At 38.6% G+C, this 8,374-nt stretch overlaps 1 long non-coding RNA gene across 1 annotated transcript in view; it reads left to right on the top strand.

Moving 5' to 3' along the window:
- Positions 1-7,110, top strand: part of LOC107553920 (uncharacterized) — a 19,146-nt gene extending 12,036 nt beyond the window's left edge. The window contains exon 3 of the long non-coding RNA XR_001605007.1: positions 7,025-7,110. This is a non-coding gene — a long non-coding RNA (uncharacterized lncRNA). The remainder of the gene's footprint in view (positions 1-7,024) is intronic.
- Positions 7,111-8,374: the final 1,264 nt, after the last annotated feature.

Consider the following 8,374-nt stretch of genomic DNA (forward strand, 5'->3'; position numbering starts at 1 on the left):
AAAAATGCAGAGCGTGCAGCACACAGTGTGAAATAAATGCTCAGCGCCTCGTCACATTCCTGGCATTTTAAACGCAGAGCTCCAATTGAAAACAACTGAAATAATACACTAGCCTCGAGCATGCCTTAAGGTCAGTTTGCAAATTAGTCCTCATGCTTACCATACTGGAAAATAAGCAAGATAAAACATAAATAAATTCAACAAATCTACAAAAACTACTACTGTGTTTGGCCTATTTAACCAGATTAAACAGTGTCTTTAGTGATGTAATAAAACAAGGTAAAGAAATGTCCAATCAAACTAGTTTATTTATTTATTTTTAACAAGATCGGCACAGTTTTAGGTTGCCACTTAATGCCAAATGCAAAAACTTGTGTCCTGATTATGGACCAAAATTTGCAGAAAGCATAATGCAAGCTTTTTTCTAATGGAATCTTTCATAAATAATAATACTGATGATGCAAACAAAAACAATAAAGTATATAAGAAAGCCAAGCCCTCAAAAAAAATTTACTTTGGTAAATCCCCTTTCAAGACTTTAACCCCGTGTGCCTCCTCACCCCGATCCCTCAAGGATTATATTGTGGCGCGTTCCCCAGCCCTTTGTGATGAAGATAGCCCTTGGCTGTCTGAGTGGCAGGGCAGCGAAAGAGAGCAGGAAGAAATGGTTTCATGGCTGAACTGACGGCTTGAATTAACGTGTCTGAAATGTGCATCATCTGCTAACACTTGGACATGGTGTTGCTGTGGCTCTGGGTAAAGCCTTGACCACCGCCTGCTCTCCCTTTAACCATGTTCCTGTAGCTGGAAGCGCCAGGCCTTGTCACTTTGATGGACAGCTGCCTGGGCCTTCCAGGTCTCCGTGAGCCATGACATGAGCTATTCTGACAGAATGTAGGGTGTCAAGCGCCCAACTGGCAAAGATATGAAACAAAGAGCCAGTACTACTGTAACATCTACCAGTAATTAATGGAACCGAACTATATATATACAGTGGGGGGAAAAAAAAGTATTTAGTCAGCCACCAATTGTGCAAGTTCTCCCACTTAAAAAGATGAGAGGCCTGTGGTATATTATAACAAAGTATTGAGATGAAATTTTGTTATTGACCAAATACTTATTTTCCACCATAATTTGCAAATAAATTCTTTAAAAATCCTACAATGTGATTTTCTGGATTTTTTTTCTCATTTTGTCTCTCATAGTTGAGGTATACCTATGATGAAAATTACAGGCCTCTCTCATCTTTTTAAGTGGGAGAACTTGCACAATTGGTGGCTGACTAAATACTTTTTTGCCCCACTGTATGTATATATATATATATATATATATATATAAATATTTTTTTTTTGAAGCAATATTTCTAATGACAAGGGGTGTTAATTTTTTAGTAACTTTTTAAGTTCCACTGGACATAAACATGAAAAGTTCCTCACTCAAGCCCGCCGTGTGTGACACTGTGTGTTTTGTTGTGAAAGCGAAATTACTTTCTTTGGCCTTCCAAAAGAGGACACAGCTAGAAATCAGTGGTTAAGTTGTATTTACAACACTGTTCCAGAACAGTACAACCTAAATATTCATATGTATGCAGCGCATTTTGCGGAGGATGAGGACTGTTTCCTGTGAGAGTTGCCTACAATGCCAGTGTCTGTTTCTATAAAGTGAGGCAGTTCCAACTTTGCAAGGACAGTTTGGAGCTTCTGACTCACAGCCTATAAGTACTTTTTTTATATTTAAAGAATTTGCCACTGACAATTCAAACGCCAGTTTTGAGCAGTGCAGAGTAGCACTTGTTGTTTGTCGTTTCTCCAGGCATGGTTTTATGTTTACGCAGCGCGATACGCAACGCAACGCATAAAAAGACAGTATAAGTCATTATAATCAGTAATTATGTCCCCACTGGACGCAACAAATGCCTCGTTTGTAATGGGTTTTAATTTTTTTGTCTCGTCGCTCGGGCCGAACAGGGCATCACAGTATGGTAAGGGGCGTAACATTTCCGTCACACGCTTGAGGTATTCAGCCAATCCCAATGCACTGGATAGCTGGCCAATCAGAGCACACCTCGCTTTTCAGACCGATGAGCTTTTTAAAAATCGACACGTTTCAGAAAGGCGGGGCATAGAGGAGCAACAATAATGTACATTATGTGGAAAATAATGTGTTTTTTTAACCTTAAACCGCATAAACACATTCCATTACACCAAATACACAACATAATGTTTTTTTAGCAACCTCATATGACCCCTTTAAAGCATTACTGCACGTTAGGGCTGGGTGATATGACAACACATATCGTGGCAATGATATAAAGTGTGAATCGATTTAAATTTCTCTAAAACTTTTACATAGACCTATCGGTCTAAGCAAAAATATCCATCCAGCTTTTAGTGTGCAGGAATTATTGGAACGTTGGAGTGGGAAAAAGAAGCATGGGCGAATGAGTAAACTGTGATGTGTTTGGTGCAATTGCACTTATTATAAGTGCCGTAAGCTGCGAAAGGAAATTCTAATTTACACTCGCACGTGGGCAAGCAGTTTTTTGTGCACACGCTTACGTGTGTGAATGGTGGTCGAGATTTTGAAGCCCAATAAAGTGCATCCATCCATCATAAAAGTGATCCACACAGCTCCGGAGGGTTAATAAAGGCCTTCTAAAGCGAATAGATGCGTTTGTGTAAGAAAAATATCCACATTTAAAACTTTATAAACCTCAATCTCTAGCTTCCGCTAACTGTTGTATGCATGTTCACAGGGATGGGGTAGAACGTAGGTGCAATGTAAGCTCCATGAGAATATGCTAGTCTCACGAGAACCAAGTTTTGTTTACAGCAAAGGAAAACCAGTCTCCTCTTGGCTTATATAGAAATCCTCTGACATTTTTCTTTACAAATCCTCATTTTGTACTTGTTTTGCTCTCTCTCCTTCCACGTTTGTCACTTCTCACGGGAGCTTACGTTACGCCTACATCATCAGCTAGAACGCCTCTCTCTCGTAAACGCGTGTTTGACAGTTAGTGGAACACAAACAATTTGTTTCAGAAGGACTTTATTAACCCCCGGAGCTGTGTGGAGAACTTTTTATGATGGATTGATGCACTTTTTGGGGCTTCAAAATCTCAACCCCCATTCGCTGCCATTATAAAGCTTGGAAGAGCCAGGACATTTTTTAATAAAACTCCGACTGTATTCGTCTAAAAGAAGAAAGTCATATACACCTAGGATGGCTTGAGGGTAAGTAAATCATGGGGTAATTTTCATTTTTGGGTGAACTGTCAGGCCCTTTCACATGGGACACAGCTAGATGCCGCTTTCTCTTGTAGTGGAAGCGTTTTGTGCATTTGAAGCCTTGTTTATACTTTCGCCTGGCTCTACACTGCGAACCTGCTGACTGTGTGCGCTCCTCACTAAACTAACGAGGCGTTTATACTTGATGTGCTCACCGTTGTATAATTCTGTAAAACAACAGGGGGCGACTCGGAGTAATTGTTCTCCAAACCCTCAGAAAGCAGCAGTGAGAGGAAGTAATTTGCTGAGTAGTTTGAGAAGTTTGTGACTAAATGGATTTATTTACATATAAACTTATTAGGTTGTGTGTCATTTTGGAGGACACATGTGAAAATGTTTTTGAGTGCACTTATTAAACCTACACAAAATAATTCAAAGAATAGTGTAAAATGTTCCCAAAATGCCCTCATCTACTGAGGCCTTAGTGTAGTGGCAGCGACCCGCTCATCAGCCAGTGGACCACACGTCTACATACCGGCCCCTCTTTACTGCTTCTTCCATTTCAGTAATGGAAACTGCAGCCCACTGACAGAGGAAGTGAATCTGGGCCTGTGATCCACAATAACCACCATCAGCTCCTTCCAAATACATATAAGAGCAGCAATGAAAACACTCCAGCCTGTAACCCTTTGATAAATGGGAGGAAATCCTGGACATGTCGAGCGTATTAGAGGAGTACTTGAGGTTTCTGTTAAATTTGAATCGCTCTGAGCCGGAGAAATGCAATGCTATTTAATAGAGATGACCAAAGCCATATGGAAGCGATCATTAGCCAGAGGCAATTTGAAAGAAAAACGGCAGTGCTAATGAGGGTCGTCCTGATATCATTACGATTGCTTGTATACAACAGAGTGTGTTCCACTTTTGCGAATCACACAATAGTCTGCATTTCTGTTCATCCCTACTCAAATTTTAGGCATAACAAATAGCAGGTGTACGCTCATGTGAAAGCACATTGTTCTTGTGCAGTTGGCCAGCTGCTAATACTTACCACTTACAAGCTTTTTTATCCCAGTACCATTTGCACTGTCAACTAGTGTGAACGTAATGGCTGTATAATCGCTCAAACGTCAGTATTTAGCATGAAGACAAATAATCTCCTTACCTCTGTCTGCTTTGTCTTGTTTTCTATGCACTTTTTAAACAAAGTTTCACTAAGTTAGTATTGCAGTGATGATGTAACGACATTATACAACCTGTAATCCAACAGGTCTCGTCTTTAGACCTGTCAAATATTGCCGAAAATACCTGGGGCCGTGCTGTTAGCTAGAGATATGCAGTTATATTTACCATAGCCAATCAGAGAGAAGCAATAAAGCATCGTTATTTATTGGCATGGCCTCTCCTGTTCCACGCATCTTACTGGAAGTGGATTTGAGGGGGTTTGTTTCCTGTTTATCTGCCTGCACCCTGCTGCTATCGGTCAGGTTCAGGAGATGCCTCCATGGTGAACTTGCCATCTTTTTTTCTGCCCATTATATCACGGTATTAATCATTAGCTCTTTGCCCCCTATCAGCTGGCTGCACAGGAATGGATGACACGTTGAATTACTCCAAAGACATGGTCTGTGTTGTGTAGCCGAGGCGCTGTTAAGGAGAGTGTATGACATGCTAGTCTATCCATTAAGAGCATATTTTTAGGGAAATTCTCAAAAATCTGAAATGTCGATTGAACGCTTGTTCACACTTCATGTGTATTTCCTGTCAGAGTTCACAGATCTGTTTTAATGAGCAGAATGGTAAGAACAGGTTTAAAAAAGAGAGAGGGTTTAAGAGAGAGAGAGAGAGAGAGAGAGAGAGAGAGAGAGAAACAGAAGCAAACTTTCCAAGGCAGGTTTGTGATCAAGCTCTGGAAGATCTCACATTTGCATGCATGGTTTCTCTGCTGGGTTTTTTGATGGGCTTAAAGTGGACAGGTCTTCCCTCTCATGCCCTCTCTCACCCCTGCTTCTCAAGAGAGATGCCAGACTAGTAACTCATTATTTCTAGCCCCATTGTGATTATGTCCAGAGAACATTTGGACCCTGAACACCCTGACATCATATGTACCCACCCAGTGTCTGACATATGGGCTACTTATATAATTTTTTTCTGTCCCAAATGTATTTTGTGTTATGCATACCAAGGTATAAAACTATTAATTAACTTTCAGTTAAACATTGGTGGTTGTAGATGTCCAAAACAGATTCTCCATAGTTATCTAAAAGGCATAGTTCACCCAAAAATTAGAAATCTGAAAATGAGATTTTTTATAAAAAATTTTTTTTTATTAAAGTTCAACATTGACTTTATGAATTTCATTAAAGAGCCCCTATTATGTGATTTTTAAGCGTTATGCATACCAAGGTATAAAACTATTAATTAACTTTCAGTTAAACATTGGTGGTTGTAGATGTCCAAAACAGATTCTCTATAGTTATCTAAAAGGCATAGTTCACCCAAAAATTAGAAATCTGAAAATGAGATTTTTTATAAAAAAAATTTTTTTTATTAAAGTTCAACATTGACTTTATGAATTTCATTAAAGAGCCCCTATTATGTGATTTTTAAGGTTCCTAATATTGTTTTGGGTGTCTCCTACAATAGGTTTACATGCATGCAAAGTAAACAAAGGCTTTTGTTTTCTCAAAATATGCATTTAATATCACCTCATTTTCCAACGATTCTCAAATGATTTGTTCGAAGCAGTTCTAAGATTCAGTCTCTCTAAACCCCTCCTTTCTGTGAGCCTACTCTGCTCTGATTGGTCAGATGGTCCAGTCTGTTGTGATTTGTCTGCCGCGTACAGCGCATGTCAGAAACGATATGGCCACTGCCATAGTTCCGTATTTTGAATGCTCGATAGAAAATATAAACATCATACTTACAGGTTGTGATTCAGTGGAGCCAGCAAGTTCACATAAACTAGGTACTGAGTCATCTTTCAAGAGCAAGAATTTTGTGAATTCCGTGATTAAAGAAGCAGTCGTCAGTAAAATTATGGGAACACAAAGAAAGATTGGGGTTGTACTGCTGTGGTACAGTGGAAAAAAAAAATTATTATAATCACTGATTCTTTGCAGCCTCATCTTTTTGAAGTGAAAATAAAACAGATGTACTTTCATGGTAGGGGTGTGCGATATCACGATTTTTGATCGTTGACGATTAAAATGTCTCCAACGAAATATTATCGTTCTACAGCGCACATTCTATCAGTTGCACTTCTGGCACCTCAGTCTCAATATACTGTACAACGTGACATACATTCACGTCAAATGTTAAACCAATGGTAGAGTTACACTCATGGGACACTGCACTTCACAATCACAAAAGTACATTACTTTCATGTTCTTTAAAGCCTTGACGGTTAAATATTTATTTTGTGTGCTGTTCTGACAAGCTCTGGAGCTGAAATCACTCTGAGCTTCACGTGTGTTTGAGTTTGTGTAGTAGACAAAACTATGCAATTCATTTAAACAGAGACACGCAGAACATGCAGACCTATAAGAGACATGCTTGGACTGGCTGTTGTCGTGTTTATTAACTGCTTTAAAAGTCTATACATCTATGCTCTGGGTGAAACTCGCGTAATAGTTTGAGATGTGACATCCATCTCTCCATTCTTAAGTTGCCAGGTATCGGCTATAATACACATTACAAAAAGGATCTCATTTTTATTTGTCTATAGATACACTTTAGCTGGCCACGGTACATTATAATAGTAGCCCAAAAAAACGTAATGCTGAACACAAAAGAAGATTGAGGAATGTGGGTAACCAACAGTTGCTGATCCCCATTGACTTTGATAGAAGGAAAAAAAAATACTATGGAAGTCACTGGAACCAGCAACTGTTTGGTTACCCAAATTCTTCAAAATAACTTCTGTTCAACAGAAGAAATAAACTAATTCAGGTTTAAAACAACTTGAGAGTGATGTAACGAATCAGCTCATGGGAAATATGAATAATTAATCATAACTAGTTATAATTAATTATAAATATTTTAGATCCGCTGTAGATATTTAGCTGACCTCTCAGGGTCAACTATCTTGTCAAGTCTAAGAACGTTAATTTCCTGGTTAAGGGAAATAACTTCCTTTGCATTTTTCTCACATCCTCTCAGAATTCCAACAAACCACCGACTCTGGGAGGGTCTCTGGTGTGGGCCTTTAAGGTCGGAGAAGATCCCCGCCTCTCAAGATGGGCTTGTCCAATAAGAAAGGCCGGTATCCCAAGTGGGAGTTTTGAGATACTGGGGAGTTTTTATGACCCTTTGTCTCTAAGCATGGTAATTTGCAAATGGAACTTGAATCAAAATTACTAAAGATTCTTAGAACACTAATATGTTGCATAGGTATAAACATACAATATACACTCTCAATTAGATCATCCGAATACGAATTAATAGAGACCAAACATGTTATATGTAAGGTTACATGAATGAGTGGTTCTATCATAAGCATACATAAACTAGTCTACAATACAACAGATAATATACAAGACAGCAATAATATACACAATGACCTGAAGGATCATGTGTGTTCATTCAAAGAAAGGTCTTCCTATGAATTAATTAGTAGAAAAGTCAATTTCTACTGTGCATTTGCCTCTTGCTGTGGAACATGCAGTGATTTTCCCTGCTCACATTCCATGAGGTCGTAAATGTATCTGGTGTCAGGGTTGCCATGGTTTGGTGTCGTTGCAGACATCCTGGCATCCAGTTTATTGGGTGAGGGGACTGTGACGATTTGTTAATCTAATGAAGAACTGATTTGTTAAATCAAATGAAAAATTGAGTGTTTGATTGGTCCAGACGCTACAGCGAGTAAATAATGACAGCATTTTCATTTGGGGGCGAACTATTCCTTTAATATTAATAAAACAACAAAACACAAAGAGAAAAATCACTGCTCTTGACTGAAGAACTTTAATACAGTTGCTTTAATAAGAATCAATGTATAATTTATAGAGTGCAGTGTTGATATTCTTACAGTGTTGTTTTATACTTACATTTGTTTATTCAATTTATTGAATGCTACTGCTGAATACACCTACTGGAAAAATAAAGCACAGTTTGTTTTATTTGTATAGTACACTCTTAAAAATAAA

This window comes from Sinocyclocheilus grahami, unplaced genomic scaffold (assembly GCF_001515645.1).
Source record: "Sinocyclocheilus grahami isolate Dianchi unplaced genomic scaffold, SAMN03320097.WGS_v1.1 scaffold486.1, whole genome shotgun sequence".
Taxonomy (NCBI): domain Eukaryota; kingdom Metazoa; phylum Chordata; class Actinopteri; order Cypriniformes; family Cyprinidae; genus Sinocyclocheilus; species Sinocyclocheilus grahami.